Here is a 21,652-nt window from a genome sequence, read left to right on the forward strand (position 1 = left end):
GGAAATATAAGAAGAGAGAAAGAAGAAAGCATATTCTAGTAAGTGTTAAATCTTCTCATGATTTGGTTGAATGACCTTTTCTCTAACCGCATTTTGTCACCTTAGATTTTCCAACCATGACCAATACATCAATTGCCATCTGTTATGGACTGAAAGTCTGTGTCCCTCCCCACCCTCACCAGATTCATATGCTGAAGCCTGAGCATTCAGTGTGGCTGAGTTTGGAAATGGGGCCTTTAAGGGAGTTAGTAAAGTTAAACAAGGTCATAGGATGGGATCCAATAGGATTAGTATAAGAGGCATCTCACACATTCTCATTCTCTCTCATTCTCTCTCTCCTCTCTCTCTCTCTCTCTCTCTCTCTCTCTCTCTCTCTCTCTCCATCTCCTCTCCCTCTCCCTCTCCCTCTCCCTCTCCCTCTCTCTCTCACAGCAAGAAGGTGGCTATCTACAAACTAGAAAGAGAATAGTCATCAGAAACTGAATCAGTCAGCCTCAATCTCAATCTTTGATCTTAGACTTCTAGCCTCCAAAATGGTGAAAAAATAGTGTCTGTTGTTTAAGCCACCCAGTCTATGATGTTTTTTTATTTTTTATTTTCAATTATAATTGACATACAACATTATATTAGTTCCATATGTACCACACAGTAATTTGACATTTATATAACTTACAAAGTGACCCTGATAAGTCTAGTACCCATCTGACACCATACATAGCCAGAACAGATTGATACACAAATCAATGCAAGGCAGTATATGAATATCCCACAGAACATCTTCCCAGTCATCAGTTTCCTGGTACGATGCATCTTGATTTCAGCAGTTTTTAGTATATTTACCATGTTGTACAACAGTCACCATTATCTCATTCCAAACATTTTTGTCACCAAAAGAAACCTTTACACATTAGCAATCAATCCCATTTGCCCTTCCTCCAGTCCCTATCAACCTCTAATCCGTTTTCTGTCTCCTTATTTGCCTATTTTGGATATTCCATTTAAAGGCAGGAGGCGGGGAGGGGGCTCATACAATAGGTGGCCTTTTGTACATGACTTCCTTTATTTAGCGTATTTTTAAATCCATCCATGTTGCACACATATCAGTACTTTATTCTTTTTTTAAAATCCTCACCCAAAGGTATGTTTGTGGGGGATTTTTTTGGTGTTTGTTTTTCTGTTGAGAGAGAGAGAGAGAAACATCAATGTGAGAGAGAAATATTGATGCACTGCCTCCCATACCCACCCCTACCAGGGATCAAACCCACAACTTAGGTATGTACCCTGACAAGGAATCTAACCTGCAACTTTTTCCATGTTCCAACCAACTGAGCCACCTGGCCAGGGCAGTGCTTTATTCCTTTTTATGGCTAAATAATATTCCATTGTTTGTATGCCCCCCCCCCCATTTACCAATGTTGATGGACATTTTAATTGTTTCTAATTTTTGATACTTCTTGATTTTTAGTACTCGAGCTGCATACACTGTCAATGTTTTTCAGAGACATTTATATGGGAAAAATTTACATTTCCATCCTCAAAACTCAATACAACATTTTAAACAAAATGATATATGAGGAAATGTGGGAAACCGCCTATTGTCTTCACTGGCAGAGAAGTGTAGACAGAGAACCGGGAAGGCTGGTGACCTTTGAAGCCCTAGCAAAGGTCAGAGCTGTGCACCACCTCTGTTAATCCAGATAATGGTAGCTGAAGCAACCTCCCCACCTTTAGTCATGTAAATCCTTATTGATAAGAATAGTCCCGTGTGTCACTGGAACCTCCCTGCATAAGGGCTATACTATGGGTGGATCCCAAACCAAATAAAAGGTTGGTGCGGCCTGAGCACCAGTGGAAGTCTTTCCTCTTGAGTTGGACTTACCCGCCTGGCCCCCATTATTTCCAAATTATCTCTTGTCTCTTCTCTTTCATTTGTGTGCGGCTCCTCTTCCAGATCCTGAACCCTGAACCACGTGGGACCTGGAGGGAAACATTTACCACAAGGAAATTAACGGTTTATATTCTAACACATAGGTACTTTGAAAAGTATGTTGAGGGCCAATGAAGGGAAGTCCATGTGGGATATTTCTGGAGCTAAGGAAAAGATCAAAACATCACAGTCATCTATAGTGCATAAAGTTTACAGTAAAAAGTCTTGGTTTAGGTTCTTCAAAAACAGAAACCTAAGACAAGGATTCAAGTGCAAATACCTCTTTTGGCTAATGATCTGGGAAATGCCAGTAAAGGAAGTCAGTGTAGAGTACAGGCCTCAACATTACTCCCCCAGAGGGGTGAGGGAGCACAGTCCTTATTCTGGTCAGTCCCTGGGTGAGGACTGCTCCCACAGTTCTACCTGGCGACAAAGACCTAGTGAGGTCCCATGGACTCTGAGAGCCCTCAGGCAAAGAATCTCTGGTGCTGGCGCTGGAAATCAGCCATCAGCCAGAAAGGCCAGGGGAGATATGGGCAGTCACAGATGGTGTCTGTTACTGTGTTAATCAGGGTCCTCCAGAGAAGCAGAACAAACAGAACCAACACAGGAGGAGATATAGGAGAAGATACATTACAGGAATTGGCTCATGCGGTTATGGAGGCTGAGACATCCCACAACCTGCCATCTGCAGGCTAGAGAACAGGAAGCCAGTGGTGCAATTCAGCCCGAGGCCAAAGGCCTGAGAACCTTCCTGGGGCCTGAAGGACCAAGAACCAGGAGCTCTGACAGGGCAAGAGAAAATGGATGTCCCAGCTCAAGAAGAAGGAGGAAATGTATCCTTCCTCTGCCTTTTTGTTCTCCTCGGGCCCTCAACAGATTGGATGATGCCCACGCACATTGGTGAGGGTGATCTCTTTACTCAGTCTACTGAATCAAATGTTAATCTCCTCCAAAAATACCCTCACAGACACACCCATAAATAACATTTTACCAGCTATCTGGGCATCGCTTTAGGCCAGTGAAGTCAACACATAAAATTAGCCAGCATAGCTACATAGGACATTCAAATAGCGCACTTTACTGCACACAAACAATCGTTAGTTAATAATTATATTAATTTTTTTTGGTGATCAGAAAGTGATGATCGAGCAATTTATATCCGAACATGAACATTTTGTTTATTATATTCAGGCTTTTTACTCTGCTGTGTTACAGTTTAGGAAATGCTAAGCATTGACCAATAGCCATTGCAGTTTTTCCCACTTAAATTAATGGCAAATAGAACACCATCAGCGTTTGTTGCCTATAACACCTGATATCAGGACTGGAGTACTCATGTTTAAAGGAGATGCCTGTAATTAAGTCCTCTACCCCAGGTCAGATCCACCGTGGGAAAAGAGACATCCTTGTGCATGCGCCGCAGGGGGTGGGAAGTGCTTCACTGCACAGTCTGAGAGAGTGAGGAGGAAGAGCGGAAAGCAGAGGGGGCCTGATTGAGGGATGTGAGGGTGGGATGTATGGCAAGCCCACAGTGTAATCTTTTGGAGCTACCCTTCCCTAGACAGCATTTAAACTTATCATTGCTGAAATCATCTTGGGAGTACAGGAACTGGGCTCCATCTTTATATGACCACTAGAGGCCCGGTGCACAAAATTCATGCATGGGGAGGGTCCCTAGGCCTGGGTGGCGATCAGGGATGAACCGGTGGGGCAACTGGGGCCCCGCTCACACCCACCTTGGCTGGCCTGGTACCGCCCGCTCGCCAGCCCCGCCCCCCGCTGCTTCCGCTGGTCGGGGGGGCCTGCGGGCTGGGGGCATCTGCTGTGTTGAATGTCTGCCCCCTGGTGGTCAGTGCGCATCATAGCGACCGGTCATTCCGCCATTTGGTCAATTTGCATATTAGGGTTTTATACAGATAGATGAGAGCTGTTTGCTAAATAACTGTGTCTTCTAAATTTTTATAACAAATCAGAGGTACAGACATAGTAGTTTATCAGCTACTAAGTAATGTTGTTGGAAATCCTTAGTAAACCATTTATAAAAGATCACTCCCAATAACGCATGCATAAAATAAACATAAACACAGAGATATTTTTTCTGTTTCCTAAGGTTTCAACCCCTTTTACAACCACCTCCTAACACATGAGGGACATGGCACCTCTCTCCCCGCCAGCTTCTGGCTGCCTGGGCAGGGCTGCAGCAGGTCCCTATGGTTGCTAATGACCACATGGCCTTGTTTTGTTTTGTTTTGTTTTGTTTTGTTTTGTTTTGTTTTGTAGAATAACCTTAATGGTCATATTTAAGCTATCTTAAAGTTGTATTTCTATCTAATGAGAAAATGAAACAAGATGTCAGTAGAAACTGTTTCATATTAAACGGTCTACTAAACAGTGGTGTTTGTGGCACAAAATCACAGAAAATGTATCCATACCTTTACCACATTTTCCTGATGAGAGTGTAACTTTGAAATGGCATTCTCAGTGGTTAAAAATGTAACCCTTAAACCACCACCACCCAAAAAATGAGTTGGAGTGGAAGGGCTGGGGCTGAAGGTGATGGAAGATGAAGAGAGAGATGGCTCCCCAGGTGATTCAGAGACCTACCCCCCTGTGGCCATGGCCCTGCACCGCTCCAACATCATCTGCAGCATAACTGACCAAGAGCCCTGCACTGAAACCCATCATTGCGTTTGTGGGGAGGCCAGGATTCCAGCAGGCTATTCCCATCCTATGACTGAGTGCTGCAAAGACACTAAATACCAAGACAAGCCAAGTCCTGGGAGATGGGGACTTCCCTAGCCCGTGACTGGCTCGAGGACTCCATGGCAGCCTTGCTGAACCCTCCTTAGACTGTAGGTGATCTAGGGTGTTTCTGTCAAACCTTCCTTCTCTGTCTCCCTCAGTCAGAGTCAGGCTCTCATCACAGTTTGATGGTTCCCCAGCTTATCTGCCTTCCTCTCCACCTTCTCTCAAACAAATGTTCCCCTGACTAAAATCCTTTCACATCTAATCCCATTTTAGAGGCTTCTCAGGGGACCCAGAATAACACACTTTCTCAGTTTACAACCACTGATTTAGATTCTCCATGCCCAGAATTTCCGGCACTGTGTTAGAAATAGAAAGCGTATACCACTCAGTTTTACATGTTCTTCAGAATATTCCTCTAGCCAGGTGGCTGCTTTTCTATGACGTTATCTGCTACTCTTTATAATTTCCCCTAAAATAAGCCCTAAAATAAGCTCTTCCAGACTTAAATCCTGAACTTTAATTCATCTAATTAGTAATTATTCTCTAAATGGTGTCATAACCACAAAAAAAAGCAATTGGTTTCTTCTATACTTCCCTTTTTAAAAACATGTTTTTGTTACATTTTTGCTTCTTTGAGATGTTATGTTAAAACAAAACCAAAAAGATTTCTAGGTTCTGAAACACTGTTTGGTGATGTGACGATTCTCAACTTTTATTGGGTTCAGAGACCCTTCAGGGACCCAGCACTGGCCTCAGAAAAAGAATTAGGCATGAAAATTTTTACACAAAAATCTTAGGCTAAGGGTCTTTCTAGGCTAAAGGAGCATTTCACAGTGCCCTACTTGCTTCTCTTAATTGAATATTTTTGCTTGCTAATCTGAGCTGCTTTTGAAAAGGGAAAAGTCAAATTTGTTGTCCACACTGATTCTTTGGAATTTCTAAGTCAATAGAACAACAAATGTAAGTCTATCTAGCTTATATATGTTATAATAGTGATGATTTTTTTTTTACATAATCTGCAGATCTGAAGCAGAGAGCTTACAGGGGAAGATAATGTGGGAATATGGAATGTAGGCTCTGGAGACAGACTTCCTGGGTTTAAATTCCATACTGCCATTCCTTAAGTGTACCAAGCACTCTCTCACTTCAGGGCCTTAGCACCTGTTGTGCCCTCTTCCTGGACACCCCTCCTCTCAAATATTTACATGGCTCATTCCTTCGCTTCTTTAGCTCTTTTCTCAAGTGTGACCTCATCAGAGAGGCCTTCCCTATAGGAGCCTACTCTCCATCACTCTCTACCCTGACTTGACCTTATATTTTTTCATAGAACTATCACCACCAGCTTTATCATCTGCTTATTTGCTGTTTGTGTCCTCCTTAAAGGACATAAGCGCGCGCGCGCGCACACACACACACACACACAGCAGTCCCTTGCTATCCCTTGCTAGGAACAGTGTCTTACACATGGTAAGTGCTCAAAAATATTTGTTAAATAAATTGTAGGACTCCCAAATGATATACTTTTTGGAATGTTTATAACAGACAAACACTGCTTCTGGTATAATATTCTAAATTACTTTTAAGTACAAGTATGCTATTCATCTTTTAATAAGAGTTAAATGACTGTTCAAAGCAAATACTTTTGTCTGCAAAAATATAGTATGGAAGTACCTATTGATTTAGTTATCTTGGGATTCCAATAAAACTTCCAATACAAAAAAGTATCCAAAAGTTCACAATGGCCGCTGATACTTAAATAGTGCTTACTGCTTTAAATGCTCTCATAGCCCATGACACAGGCAGCTATTTTCTCCACGTTACAGATAAAAAAGCCTAGGCACGAAAAGTTGGTAATCTATCCAAGATCACCCAGTTAACAAATGGCAGAGCCAGGCTCTAGCTGGTTTGGCTCAGTGGGTAGAGCACTGGCCTGCAGACTGAAGGATCCCAGGATTGGTCCTGGCCAAGGGCACATGCCAGGTCCCGGGCTCCATCCCCAGTAGGGGGCATGCAGGAGGCAGCCGATCAATGACTTACTCTTATCATTGATGTGTATCTCTCACCCTCTCCCTTCCTCTCTGAAATCAATAAAAATATATATATTTTAAATGGTACAGCCAGGATTCAGACACTGTGGTCTAGATTCAAGCTCTTTACCACTATTCTATACAACCTTTTTAGTACATGAAGAGGAAAGCTTGGTGTATGGTCAGGAAAATATCAATGTTTTCCATTACTTGCACTTTCTACTTACAGTGCGAATATAGCACTGTTGTGGTTATTTAAAGTACCCAAATTGTTTTTTCTAAGAGTTGAAGACAAAATTACAAGGTTAATTGCTTAAACCACAGACAATCTCAAAGCATTAGTAAAGAATTCTCATTGGCTGCCTCTTTCTTCCCCTTCTAAGCAGCTTATTTGTATACACATGGCACTGCATTAAATTTTCAAAATACCCTGAACTTCAGTCCAGAAATACATTTCCATAATAAAAGCAATTACCTTGTACAATTATTTTCTGAGAGAAAGCAGCAAAGTCATTAAAGCTTTGGACACGGATAGTCTCACCTGACTAGGAATGCTTTCTGAGGGGAGAATACCGGGCAAGCCGGTTCCTGGTTTGTACTGCTCCGACCAAAATGATAAGGACCTGTGAGGGCACTGGGCTCCTTTCTGAAGTAGATATCACGTTTTTTTACATATTCCAGATGTCCAAAGAATTTAGGATGTGGATTTACTCTGATCTATAATTTTGTACAAGATGCTGGAATTTTTGCCAAATCCATCTGTGAAAACAAGTTGGCAGTACTTCCAAGTTTCAAAAGCAGGTGTGAAGTAAATTTAAGGTTTGCAGGGTGATAAGTACCTAAGCTAGGATGGTACTTATCTTGGATGCCGGGTTGCCACTGAGCATCCAGTGCCAGGAATCCATGCAAACATAGACTGAGGATTTCAAGTGCCTCTGCAAATAGCTACTTGTGTATCCTGCCACTTTTGCTTCATTTTCTTGTGCAAATGGCAGCTGTGCCAGTAAGTATCTGTGAATTCGACTGAATTGCAGGGCATTCTTTTTTATATTAGTAATTTTGGATTTCAGAAAAGTGAAGGTGTTGAAAAGTCCACAGGTTTTTAAATTTTCCACTAATATTTTTAAAGAGCAAAGAATTTGACATTTCTCCTGAAGCAGCTGCTTAAATCACTACTGATCGCCTTGACATCTAGTTCTAGAAATAAAAAGAAGTCCTATCCCACCAATGTTCAAGCCAGGGCTTAGCAGAGGCTCTCAGACAACCAGGTCTATTCTGAGTTAAGGCAAGATCACTTTCCTTTAGAAAATAACAGGGGTCTACCGGGCACATTAAGTAGTGCTGATCTAGTGATTGCTGATTGGTTTAAGAATCCATTTCTGGGAGAGGCCGAGGCTGTAAGTTTCAGTTTGTTAACCAGAGGCTTAGCATCAGTGACTCCATTTTGGGCCTGTTGGATTGTTTTGAACATATCTTTATATATATTTTTAAAAGTGAAACATCTGCATTAAAGCATTTCTGCTTTTACCTTTTTGATAGTTATTACCAAACTGCCCTACCAAGTTACTCTCCCAATAGTAAATATGCGTGCATTTTTACTCTTTTTCTCTCAATAATATGTAGTAACCAGGCTTTCATAGATCTACATTGTTATTTGTAATGGCTACATATTCTCTTCTATGTGTCTATCTTAGTTTGTTTAACCGATCCTCTATCATAAAATTTAGGCTGTTCCTGATACTGCAATATATATTTTGTCCATCTTTATATATGCTATTTACTTAGGACTAACTCCTGTAAGGGGAATTGCTGAATTCAAGGCCTTACACATTAAAATTCTTTCAATATATTGCCTAACTAACCTCCAGAAAAGCTGCACCAGTTTACACTGCCACCAACAAAGTCTGCATCCTCACACTCTCTCACCAACGTGACTTTTTCACCTTTGCAATATAACAGGGGGGGAAAAAAAGGTCATCTCACGGAATTTGCATTCCTATAATATTTACTAAGTCTAAGGTCTTTTCAAATGCTTATTGTTATTTGCATTTCTTCTTTGAATTGCCTCTTTATGTCCTTTTCTTCCTTCAAGATGTGAATGATGGTTTAGCAAGGTATAGAATTCTAGGGATACAACCATTCTGCTCATAACCCTATAAAAAGATTGATCCATTGTTTTCCATTGCATAAGGTTACAGATTAGAAATCCAATACCAGTTGGATTTCCTTTACCTGCATGGAACCTCCCCCAGAAATTAAAGTTACCCTGCTCAGTGGGGACTTCTCTGACCATCTCTTTAAATTGCCATCTTCAAATAACCTCTATCCCGCATCTTTATTTTTTCTATAATACTTAACCTCCTCACATACTACATACATTTATTTTATTTAGTGTATGTCTCCCTCCACCAGAATATAAGTTTCAAAGGGGTGGAGAGTTTTTTCTTCCCTTTAGCTTTATCTTCCCCATGAGAACTAGATAGGCTCTAAGTCTCTGCATCAGGAGACTGGGTTTTGTAATTGTTAGAGACGCCTTTGGTTAATCCTGTAGTCCTAAAACTTCCCAAGGGGTATGAAAGCAGAGAAAATGTAAAGAGAATTAATTTCTAAGTCCTTCACGTCCAGAGATAATCTTTCCCAATATTGATGTGCCAGAGAGTGCCTATGCTCACATGAGAGTTTCCCCCACTTTTTAAAAATATTTTTTTAATGATTTTTAGAGAGAGCAGAAGGGAGGGGGATAAAGAGATAGAAACATCAATGAGAAACATCATCGACTGGCTGCCTCCTGCACGCCCCCTACTGGGGGTTGAGCCTGCAACCAGGGCATGTGCTCTACCCGGGAACTGAACCATGAACCAAGAGGTCTCCCACTCTTTAAATAAAGGCACACCTCTCACCCATCCCAAGTCTTACAGTGGAGAATTTCTTTGAGTGCACAAACCTCCAGGGGGCTAAAGGAAGGAGTGGAATCTTTTAATGAGTAATCAGGATATAATAAACCCTTGGCAGCGGTTCTCAACCTGTGGGTCGCGACCCCTTTGGCGGTTGAACGACCCTTTCACAGGGGTCGCCTAAGACCATCCTGCATATCAGATATTTACATTACGATTCATAACAGTAGCAACATTACAGTTATGACGTAGCAACGAAAATAATTTTATGGTTGGGTCACAGCATGAGGAACTGTATTTAAAGGGCCAGAAGGTTGAGTATCACTGCCTTAGAGTCTCCTGTCTTTCCTAGTCTTACATACATTTCTGTTAAGAGTAAAGCATTGTATTAAAAATAGTATTTTGGCCTGGGGAATTCTGCTATGGGGTGCTAGGGTAGTGAGAACAATGAAAATCCTCATGTAAGAACTATGCCTCTTTCTATTTTCTCTCAACTGACGTAAATAAATAAACAAATAAATGAACAAACAGACATACATACATTATTCTGGAAGTGTTCCATGAAAAAAAAGCAAAGAAAGAATCAATAGGGTATATTAAATTCTTTTTAAAAAGACTTCCCCTCATATTTAAACAGAGACAATTCTTTTCAGCTATTCTAATATTATTTTCTAGGATTTGCTATTATTTATAAGAAAAGCACCTAAAAATGCCAAAACTGAATAGATAAGTTTATCAGGTGTCTATTGTTGCACAACAAATTACTATAAATTTAGCAACTTAAAACAACATACATTCATTATTTCATGTTTCTGTGAGTCAAGAGTCTGGCTAGAGTTCATTCGAGTCTTTTGCTTGGGGCTTCGCAAGGTTGCAGTAAAAGGTTAGTTGGGCTACATTCTCATCTGGAGATTTAACTGGAGAAGGATCCACTTCCAATCTCACTCAGGTTATTGGAAAATTCATTCCCTTGCAGTTATAGGACTGAGGGCCTTTACTTTTTGCTGACCATCTGCTGGCAGTAACCCTCAGCTCTTCAGAATAACATCAGCTCTTAGAGGCCACCAGCACACAGTTCCTTGCCACATGAGCTTCCTCAATATGGCCAATTTCTTCATCAAACCAGGAAGGTAGGCTCTAGAGCAGTGGTTCTCAACCTTCCTAATGCCGCGACCCTTTAATACAGTTCCTCATATTGTGGTGACCCCCAACCATAAAATTATTTTCGTTGCTACTTCATAACTGTAATTTTGCTACTGTTATGAATTGTAATATAAATATCTGATATGCAGGATGTATTTTCATTGTTACAAATTGAACATAATTAAAGCATAGTGATTAATCACAAAAACAATATGTAATTATATATGTGTTTTCCGATGGTCTTAGGCGACCCCTGTGAAAGGGTCGTTCGACCCCCAAAGGGGTCGCAACCCACAGGTTGAGAACCGCTTCTCTAGAGTGACTTTACTAGCAAGACAGTCTCATCTTATATAAATTGCACATTCATAGAATCACTTCCCATCACCTTTACCATATTCTGTTAGTTAGAACCAAAAGAAAGGGATTACACTAAGGTGGGAACTCCAAGGGGCAGGATTGTGGTCTACCATCATAACTGACTCTTCATGTAACTAAAATGTTATCTTGATCTACCAAGAGTTTAAAGACTAAGTGGATAAAAATTTACACATAAAACTTTACAAACCTTTTTAGAATTGATATATATCTATTTTTATCAAATCATACAAGGAAATATTTACTTCAGTTACAATCCTGATCTGATGTCATCTTAAAATGTTTAGTATTTGTTTTTTTAAATAAATGCTAGCTGCTGAACTGATTAATTTAATAGTACTATTTACTATTAAATACATCTTTTCTTTAAATACACAGGAAAGCTTGATCATGATGTCTAATAAAATTAATGGAGTTAATTCTAATTGTATATATTGTTCTTATTTAGTTAATTCCAAAAGCTGAACACCAGCATCTACGCATACTTTTTATCATACTCTCTCGCTCATAAATAAGTAGTATTTTAAGCTACAAATTACACTGCATTATTGTAAATTAAGTAATGAAAAATAGCATTTGATTTGTTACCTTTTTATAACTTGATAAGACATTGATAAATTAACTATGTTAGATCTACATCATTTAAATCTTGTCTGCTTTTAGTAATTTGTCTTATAAAATGTGTCCCATAATTCTTCCAGTAATTTTTATACTCTCTTCTGAAATGCAACACACATATATTTAAATTGAAAAATGAGGTCAAACTTTTTTCTGATGGACAATAAGTCATCTGACTAGGACAGATGGGACTAACAAAGATGACTGGTTTGCCAATTAGACCTTCCACTATCCAAATGAAGAAAATTTTCAGCTCCAAGATTTCAGTGAAAATGTTTAAATTATGTAATTAAGAGAAAAGCATTTTATAAAACATATTGCATTGGCAAAGACATAGAAAATAAGGAATATTTCCATTTTTCTAATCCTCTGTGATTATATTGAGTTAATCAAGGCATCTCAAAGTAAAAGAGTAAAAACTATAATTAATAATCATTTGTTAAGTCTTGATAAAGCCTTTTTTAAATATCTGATATATTGATATATTATTTATATGAAAAACATTTCCTGGCACATTTATCTGCAAAAAATGAAAAAGTGATAAAATTATACAAAACTCTATCTCATTCTAGCAGTAAGCAATAGTCATTCATAGATATCAGAACCGAGTGTGGGGGGGGAAATAGTTATTTCATTAGAAATTGGATTTCTACTAAAAGTTTACATTTTGTATTTACTAATTATCAAATTTCATTATCTTTTTTAATTATACACTAATAATGATGATAATAACTCAATCCAAAAAACTTAACTCTTAGAAGAACTGTATGGCATTTTTCAAGAGGACAATTTTAAAACTTGATTTTTTTTTGCAAAGAATAAACAATAAAAGACTTTTATGCTTAAAAATATATTACTTGAAGGTTTAAATTCTGAAAAAAATTAAAATGGAAATATGAATTCAAGGAAGAAAAAAGAAATTTGCAAAAATCTAACCACTTTAGAAGAACTTATCTATGGATATGTAAAGACATGCTAGTGGTATCTAAGTATGGTATCTACATTCCACTGGACACTTTTAAAAGAGTGATGGAGCCGTTTTATTTTTAAATGTTAATATATTACAAAATGCCCAATATTTCATCTTTTGCAATTATCTAAACTTTTGGTAAAAAGTTTCAGATGCTAACTTAAAAATGTATGAGGTGGTTCATAGTTTTTCAGAACTAATTTGGGGTGGGCAATGGAGGATAAGATATTTGCAATGGTGTCAACAATAAAAAACTTAAATTAAAAAAAAATAGCCCTGGCCAGTGTGGCTCAGTTGGTTGAGCATTGTCCTGTGCACCACTGAGTCGCTGGTTCAATTCCCAGTTAGGGCAACCTTTCCTACCAGGGGCTGTCACAACTGAAACAACTGGACAGATGACTGAACAGCAGGCTGCGTGGGGCAACTAGGCCAGCAAGAGGGGCAGTTAGGGGCAACCAGGCCTGCAGAAGGGGGCAGTTGGGGGCGATCAGGCCGGCATGCAGGTGAGCAGTTAGGAGCCAGAGGTCCTGGATTGTGAGAGGGATGTCCAACTGTCGGTTTAGGCTCAGTCCCCGGGATCGTGCCTAAACCAGCAGTTGGACATCCCTCGAGGGGTTCCGGATTTGAGCGGGTGCAGCTGGGCTGAGGGGACCCCCCCCCCCCATGCACAAATTTCATGCACCGGGCCTCTAATACACACACACACACACACACACACACACACACACACATACATATATGCCTAATATGCTAAGTGTCCGACCAAGTGGTCGACTGACTGGTTGCTATGACATGCACTGACCACCAGGGGGCAGATGCTCCAACCAGTAGGTTAGCTTGCTGCTGGGGTCCGGCCAATCGGGACTGGGTGAGATGGGGCTACTAGACACACCCTGGAGCTCTCCCGCAGTCCTTCCTGCGGTCCCTTCCCAGCCACTGGCCCTGGCCCCGATTGCTGGCCAGATGGAGGGATCCCACCCATCCATGAATTCGTGCACTGGGCTTCTAGTCAACTAATAAATGCTTACTGTAGGAGATGTGCAAAAAAAACAAAACAAAATAAAAAAACAAACCTAATTTGGAAGGTTTTACAGCTAAACACTTGAATATTATGCTTTCTTCAGCCAAATGCTAAGGACTGCTGCTGCTCCCAAACCCCAAAAGGCCTCTCTAGCACAGGCACCATGATAGGATGCCACTGACACCCACCAGGTCAGAAATCAGCTAAGCACACCTTGTGAATGCCAGGCCAACCACAAAAAGAAGCAAGCCATCTCTGCCCACTTTTCTCTTTGCCAGTCACAGTGGAGTGCCTGCTCCCTCCCTGTTCTCTAGTAACTCACAGCTCAGCTGGTACTTGATTGCACCTGGGTGCTTTGGCAGGAGCAGGGCATGGATTAGGTCCCAGAAGAACTGGTCTCCTGAACAGGTACCACAACCTCAGATAACACAGGGTCAAGGTAAGAACTTACTTACTAGAACCTGGGTAAACGTCAAGTACTTCATTTCAGAGAACATGAAAGGGATTTATTACTAGAACTAGAGCTAAAAGATCAAAACAAGGTGACTAGATGCAAAATAGTCATGATAAGTGCCTGGGGCTCCTGAAAGTGCATGTAGCTAAGAACAGGATTTTTTCCCCAACACCTGGGTAAGCAGAAAGCCTACACACAATGCTGAGAGATTCTTACCCGACTAAATGGACTAAAGGGTATTCACACCCAAGACCTTCTGTCTCCAAGCCTCCTGTAATGGGTTGAATTGTGTCCGCCATAAAAATATGTTCAATGCTGTAACCGGTTTGGCTCAGTGGATAGAGCGACGGCCTGCAGACTGAAAGGTCCCAGGTTCAATTCTGGTCAAGGGCTTGTACCTTGGCTGCGGGCACATCCCCGGTGGGGGGTGTGCAGGAGGCGGCTGGTCGATGTTTCTCTCTCATCGATGTTTCTGACTCTCTATCTCTCTCCCTTCCTCTCTGTAAAAACTCAATAAAATATATTTAAAAAAAAAATGTTCAAGTTTGGCTGGTTCAGTGGTTGAGCATTGACCTATGAACCAGGAGGTCACGGTTCGATTCCCTGTCAGGGCATAGCCCCGGGTTGTGGGTTTGGTCCCCAGTAGGGGGTATGCAGGAGGCAGCCGATCAATGATTCTCTCTCATCATTGATGTTTCTAGCTCTCTCACCCTCTCCTTTCCTCTCTGGCATCAATAAAAATAAATTTTAAAAAAAAGATGTTCAAGTCCTAACTGATGGTACTGTGAACGTGATCTTATTTGAAAATAGTCTTTGCAGATTTAATTAAGATGAGGCCATATTTTATTAGCAATCACTGGTGTCCTTATAAAAAGAGACACAGAGATACAGACAGACATGAAGGGAAGACAACCATGTGAAGACAGGCAGAATGGAGTGATGCAGCTAAAAGGAAACACCAGAGCTTGCTAGCAACCACCAGAAGCTAGGAAGAGGCAAGGAAGGAATCTTCTCTAAAGCCTTCAGAGGGATCATGGCCTGCCAGCCCCTCTCAGACTTCAAGCCTTCAGAACTGTGAGCAGATCAATGTCTGTTGCTTTAAGGTGCCCAGTTTGTGATGATGTGCTATAGCACTCCTAGGAAATAGGACACCTCCTACTGAGCAGTTACAAGAAATCTCAGGGAATCTGCCACTCACCACTTATGCAAGTTACTCATCTTTCTAAAACTCTATTCACTTCAGCTAAGCAAACATTGATTCACTGCATACTCAGCGCCCGTCACTGCTCATTATGTGTTTGCAAGTTCTTCACAATGGCAAAAAGACACACCAGCCCCTGACCCCATGATGCTTTCAGTCTAGAGAGGAAAAGCCTGGAGGATAAACAAGAAATTATAAGCAATAAAGAGGATCACTTTATGTCCTTTCAATGTCATTCTGGGTCATTATTTATCAAGCCTGCAAGGATTGTTTGATTCCCTTGGAAAAAGTACCTTTGTTTGATTTTCCTATTTGCTCTTTGATTAGAGCCCCAAAATTATGAAGTTACATATTAATTTTTATATTTCTGTCCAATAGAAAAAATCATACCAAGGGTTATAATTTTATTGTTTATAGGACATTAACTATCTTTAAAATTTTTTTCCTGGCATGCTACATAATTCCCTTTTCCTTAAATGCTTTTGGAAACCAATTTTGTTATGTTACTAGTTCCTTCGTTCAATATTGAGCTTAATATATTTTGGCACATATGCATTCTATTTTTATATGAAAATCATGTTTTTAACTTTTTTAAATTGTGCTTTGACATGGAACAGTTGTAATGTTTAAATGATATCCTATAAAAAGGATGGATATAGTTCCTGGGAGACGATGGTGTTAAAGGAGTGTGGGCTCTCCCTTAGCAACTGAGATTCAGGAAAACCAGCCTCTTAGGGACTCTCTCCACTGCCCAGGGACCAAAACAACTGTGCTCTGTGATCATTCTTCTCTGCATTCTCTTCCCCCTCCTCATCCTTCGTATTCTTGTGTGTTACTAACATAGACACGTCTCTGGGACATAGCTTTGTTTAAAGTTATAAACAGGGCAAATATATGCTAATTCCAGAATTGGTAAATTTGAAGACAAGTCTTGGCAATCTTGCAGTGCAAAAGTAGCAAAATCCAAGCAAGATTTCTGCAAGTTAAGTTTCCTTTTTTAATGTAGGAACCATGCTCTTGATTTCTAAGACACTCAGAAACTGTAAATACTTTTAAGGCCCTAGCCGGTTTTGCTCAATGGATAGAGCGTCAGCCTGTGGTTGCAGGCTTGATCCTCAGTAGGGAGCATGTAGGAGGAAGCCCATCAATGATTCTCTCTCATCATTGATGTTTCTATCACTCTCCCCCTCTCCCTTCCTCTCTGAAATAATTCTATATAATAAAAGGCTAATATTCAAATAGACCGAATGGCAGAATAACAGGAACAACCGAACAACTGGTCACTATGACATGTGCTGACCACCAAGGGGCGTAGGCAGAACATGGCAGGCGTCAGCTGCAGCAGGATGGTGGAGCAGGTGAGCGGGGGTGCCAGACCAAGGCGGGGCGCCGGTTGCTGTCATCGGGCAAGCTCTGGTGGTTACTAAAAAATCCTTCTCCCGCATGCCACGGTCCTGTCAGATGTTCACACCTGCTGCCAGTGCCAGAGCCACTGCTCGCACTCACCTGCCCGTTGCCCAAGTCCAAGTTCCCAATCCGCTTGGGTCCCATCAGCGGGGTGCCGAGGGGCCGGCTGCCGGCCCTGACGGGCCCTGAGGGCCTACTCCCACCCTCCCCCCTGCTCCTGAGGGGCAATCGGGGGAAGCACGCTGCCGCTCACACCTACTGATGGTGCCGGCCCCAATCACTTCGCACCTTCAGCGGGTGCGAGCGGGTCGGTGCCATCAGCACGTGGGAGCAGCAGTGGTGGCAGCAGGGATGCTGGCAGACAGGGGACCGGGGGGCTGCAATGGGAAGGGCCAGGCGGGAGGTGCAGAGGATGGGCCCGAGACCCACTCCTGTGCCCACCACAGACTCGCGGCCCACAGGTCCTTTCAAAGGCACACGAATTCATGCACTGGGCCCCCTAGTGTGTGTGTGTGTGTGTGTGCGTGTGTGTGTGTGTGTGTGTGTGTATATATATACACATATATAGTACTTTTAAGAAAACTAAGTTACCCTCAACCTCACTGGGACACTCTCATCCCTGAGCTTGTAAAGACTACTTACTCGGTAACAATTTTCTGAAAGTCGTGTCCTTTTTCAGAAGTGAATATGATCTGACACCATGATGAGTTTAAGAATTCACTGTCCAGTACAAGAAGCACTGTATGGTCTCTGCACAGACTGAAGTGGCTGGAGTAAGAAGCAAGCCGCCTGAGAACCTGGAACCTATGAACTTTTTAACTTTGAGAGCAAGAAAACAGAGCCAGGTGTATGGGAAGAGCCCAACAGAGTGATTCTAGGAGATCAGATAACAACTAGGTACCACATGGGTCAGAGAAAATTCATTTGTTCATCTAACATTTGCACAGAGGGCAATTTTTCTTTCATAAATTCAGTAACACATGTTTCCCAAATGCTTTTTAAAGTAAAATGTTTAGTACCATATCCAATAATTTAGTGATAGTAAATATTAAGTTTTATTTTTTTCTTTTCCTTGCCATCAGTGTATTATTCTGTCCTTAATATAATGATTTGAAAAACAGACTTATTGTGTTCATAAGGCACTCAATGAAGATGTGCTGAGTTCCTCACATAGGAAAATTGGACCATGGTGATTGCTGCCATCTTGTGGGAGAGTGGGAGAAATTCAAGATACTGTTATCTCCCTAAACTCCTTAGCATCCTCTGATCAAGCATTCATGCATTCATTCATCCTTCCATTCAACATTTACTCTGTGCTAAACCTGGCTAGACTCTGGGCACATAAGATAAGACACTATGTAGAATACAGACAGTGTACTGATAAAATATTGTCACAGGACAGAGCACCCTTCCTGGGTTGGGGTAGTGAAGGAACCCAAAAAACTTTCCCAAAGAAGCATAATCCAAAAATTATGGATAGCCATGCTGAGTCCATGCTATGTGGCGTTCTGTTGTGAAAATAATTTCCTAAGCAGGATTCTTCTGCCCCTCTCTGCTGGTTCTTTCCCAGCAGTAGGAAAGGAAACAAGGAGAGATATAATGCTGGCAAGCCCCAGAACCTCAGAAAGTACGTGGAGTATTTTTCCTTTGCTTCTCTGGATACATTCTCCACTCACCTTTGTCTTTCTCTGTTCCCCAGAAGGCTGACCAGTGTGGACTTCCTCTAACCCTCTCTTGCTCACTGACCTCCAGGTCCAATCAGAAAATATTGCTGGTGAGGAGGCATTGGCAAGAGATCTGTAAGAGGAAGCAGAATTAGATCATGGTACTTATGCCCAGATTCCCCAGCCCCCATCATGGGAGGGATCTCTCAGTAAAAGTTCTCAGTTTACCCCTCCCCTTGCCCTTTCAGACCCAGAGGTGGTCACTGGAAGGGCCTGGCTGCATCATTTCTCTCTTGGGCAGGAGGTGGGGAGGCTGGCTGGGTGTCATTTTGTCTTCACTCATGGATCTTCAGCACCACAGTTTCCCTCCAGAGGATTCATCTGGGACAACAACCTCACTTCCTTTGCTAACATGACCTTGCAGGTGCTATACTTTCTACCATATGACACGGCTCTCAATGTGCACAAAGTTGGAGCCATGGACTGGGACCCCGGACTTTTTGGGATATGGACCTTGAGGACTAGATATTGGACATAAATGCTCACAAGTGCTTTTCAAAAAATTATTTGTTTACTAATCTGAATATCCTATATAATAAAAGCGTAGTATACAAATTGTCCCCTCAACCAGCATTGTCCAGGAGTTCGACCATGGGGTGGGGCCTGCCAGGGGAAGGGAGGGAGTACCCGGCTGGCAGCCGGCAGCCGCAGGGACCCTACCAGTGCACCAATTTCGTGCACTGGGCCTCTAGTGTTTATATATGGACATGTTACTAAAGAATATAACCATTGAATATATAAATGTTAGAGTTGCCAAATAAAATACAGGATTTCCAGTTAAATTTGAATTTCAAATAATTGTTTTACTATGTGTCAAATAGTATTTAAAAAGAGAAAAAATGGCTGTTGGGTAGGCAACTGCAACTTCTACCTTACTAGGCTAGGTTTTAGTTTAATTGCAGAGATAGTTTAAGGACATAGAATAAACTGAAAGGTTGTGTGTGTGTGTGTGTGTGTGTGTCTAATTTTACTTTTATTACCTATTGTAGGGGAGGAAAACATTTTCCTGGGTCCTCCTACCTGGGATGGGCCTGAAAATTAAACTGACAAAGACAGATTAACAAGAGAAAAGCATATAATTTTTTAATCCTCACTCGAGGATATGTTTTTGTTGATTTTTAGAGAAAGAAACATCTATGTGAGAGAGAAGCATCAATCGGTTGCCTCCCCTACCTGCCTCAACAAGAAATCGAACTGGCAACCTAGGTATATGCCCTGACCAGGAACTGAATCTGCAATGAGCCAGGGCAAGTGTATAAATTTTATGTGACATGGAAACCTTCATAGGAAATGAAGACGTAAAGAAGGGGTTAACTGAGTATTTTTATGCTAGGTTGATGAAGAGTGGATAGTTGTGGGGAAGTATGATCTGCCAAAAAGTATGAGGTAAGTGTAGTAACCTGGGAGAAACAGCAAAACCTGTTTGGATTCTTCTCTCTTTCCCTTTGTCATGCTCCTTTCCAGGTCATAAAACCCTCATGTTAGAGGGTGTTTTGGCCTGCTTCAGGGAAGAAGGGGGAGGGGGAGGTCAAAGTGACCTTCCAGTTTCTGCTGTTTTCTCAGACTCTTTCAGCTTAAAATATTCACTTTACCACGGTGCCGTATTTGGGGTAGCATGTCCTGAAACCCTATCACTATCCATGACAATGCTAAGCACGAGTTATTACGTGCATTTCTGCATGAACACCACCAGGCCAAACTGGCTCAGAAGGGGAGTGATGTAACCACATTATAATTTATAGAGGCAGGAAGGGTGAGCCTGTGGTGACACCTCATCACACCTGCTTCCATCACTTGAAACAGATTCAATTATGATAACCAATCACAACTTTCTAGCTCATTCAGGACACTGAAGAACACATTCCTACCTCTTTTCTAATCTATACTAATAAAAGCCTAGGTGGCCCTCGTGCCCTCACGCCATCATTAGATGGCAGCCCCCACGTCGTCACAAGATGGCCACCCCCACATTATCACAAGATAGCAGCCACAAGATGGTCATCAGGGGAGGGAAGTTGTGGGCAATCGTGCTGGCAGGGGATGGCAGTTAGGGCGACCAGGCCAGCAGGGAAGGGAAGTTGGAAGAGATCAGGCCAGCAGGGGAGGGCAGTTGGGGGTGATCGGGCCAGCAGGGGAGGGAAGTTGGAGGAGATCAGGCCAGCAGGGGAGGGCAGTTGGGGGTGATCGGGCCAGCAGGGGAGGGAAGTTGGAGGAGATCAGGCCAGCAGGGAAGGGCAGTTGGGGGTGATCGGGCCAGCAAGGGAGGGCAGTTGGGGATGATTGGGCTGGCAGGGGAGCAGTTAGTCATTGATCAGGCTGGCAGGCAGGCGAGTGTTTAGGAGCCAGTAGTTCCAGATTGTGAGAGGGATGTCTGTCTGCAGGATCAGGCCTAAACCGGCAGTCGGTCATCCCCTGAGGGGTCCCAGATTGGAGAGGGTGCAGGCTGGGCTGAGGGACACCCCCCCTCCAGTGCACAAATTTTGTGCACTGGGCTTCTAGTAAAAAATAAATATCTAAGCAAGCATAATTCCTGTATGCAGAAGGATACCTCACAGGAACTTGACAAATACGACATGTTTTCTTCCCTATTGCATTACACATAATTTATCTTTTTGGACAGGGTCACATGGACCTCATTTGCTCAACAGTTTGTTCACTCTACCTCCTCTGCAAAGCAAAGGAAAAAGCTATAATGTAGTGAAGGAAGTGTTTCCTATAACATCAAGCAAGGCCATAATAGTATGAGTAAAGAAGAGGGTAAAATTCTAGAAAAGTTTCAGAACTGGAGGCAATAGTTTGATGTGTAATTAAATAAGAGAAATAAAATGAGGCAGGAATTGAAAATGATGCCCAGGGTTTTATAGCTGAATGAATGCTGGTGTGGCCATCAATCACTGAGCAGGAAAGTAGGGAAAGAAAAGCAGGTTTGACTTCTATGTAAAAGAGACTGTGTAGCCCTAACCGGTTTGGCTCAGTGGATAGAGCGTCGGCCTTCGGACTGAAAGGTCCCAGGTTCGATTCTGGTCAAGGGCATGTACCTTGGTTGCGGGCAGATAGTTTGCCAGGCAGTTTATACAGCCATCTAGTAAATCACAAAACCATATTCTTCTGTAACCAAAGACACTTAGAGTAAATGGTTT

At 41.9% G+C, this 21,652-nt stretch overlaps 1 long non-coding RNA gene across 2 annotated transcripts in view; it reads right to left on the reverse strand.

The window, feature by feature from the left end:
* Positions 1 to 666: 666 nt before the first annotated feature.
* LOC102440554 overlaps positions 667 to 21,652 on the reverse strand; it is a 21,724-nt gene continuing 738 nt past the window's right edge. The window contains exons 2-3 of one of the 2 annotated variants that reach the window (XR_002826228.1): positions 18,465 to 18,585; positions 667 to 1,174 (exon numbers count right to left, since the gene is read on the reverse strand). This is a non-coding gene — a long non-coding RNA (uncharacterized LOC102440554). Of the gene's footprint in view, positions 1,175 to 1,931; positions 1,978 to 18,464; positions 18,586 to 21,652 lie in introns of those variants that run through there. The other variant, XR_002826229.1, reaches the window with a different exon arrangement.

Source organism: Myotis lucifugus, unplaced genomic scaffold, assembly GCF_000147115.1.
Source record: "Myotis lucifugus unplaced genomic scaffold, Myoluc2.0 scaffold_423, whole genome shotgun sequence".
NCBI classification, from domain to species: domain Eukaryota; kingdom Metazoa; phylum Chordata; class Mammalia; order Chiroptera; family Vespertilionidae; genus Myotis; species Myotis lucifugus.